The sequence below is a fragment of the Rattus rattus genome, chromosome 6 (assembly GCF_011064425.1).
Source record: "Rattus rattus isolate New Zealand chromosome 6, Rrattus_CSIRO_v1, whole genome shotgun sequence".
In the NCBI taxonomy this organism is placed as follows: domain Eukaryota; kingdom Metazoa; phylum Chordata; class Mammalia; order Rodentia; family Muridae; genus Rattus; species Rattus rattus.
The window spans coordinates 117,199,337-117,200,000 of NC_046159.1; positions in this window are offsets into that span (position 1 = coordinate 117,199,337).

Below are 664 nucleotides of genomic sequence, written 5' to 3' on the forward strand. Positions count from 1 at the left end.
AAAGCTCTTCTCAAATCAACTGCTGCTCAGCTCTGGATTCTTCTGGACACGGTATCTACGTACTTCAGGCCCACACACTGCAGCTCACTGGTGTTCTGAGAACGCAAATGTCATGCTTTCAGGATTTAGTTCAAGTGGTTCGTCCTCCGGGTTACGTCTCTACTGCAGTAATCAATTCTCTTGCCTCCAACGTTCCCAAAGTGCTTTTACAGTCCTTACGGCATTTGCCAAAGTAATTGTAAGTATTTGTCAGCACTGACTTCGTCACAGCTCACTTCGGCAACATGCACTCCTTAGTGTATGTATAGCATTCTAGTGTTTACGATCTGTTATATAGATATTTTTGAGTTTTTTATCTTAAAGTCTGTTTGCTCATTTTTTTTAATGTGAGAAGAAAACTGCACACCAAGTCTACATACCAAATAGCTTGCCTCTTATAATCTGAATATAACAGACAGACAAGGATTTTTCTAAAATTAATGGGGAATTAATTAAATAAAGAAAACTGGTTCTAAAGTCCAGGGGCCAAGAACCAACATTATACAAACCTAACATTGTCCACAACCTAAAAAACATTAAGTGTACTTTAAGTAAGAAATGAGCCAAGGATTTACCTATCCTTAACAAAGAATGATTATAAGGTTATCGAACACTCAGCTTCATG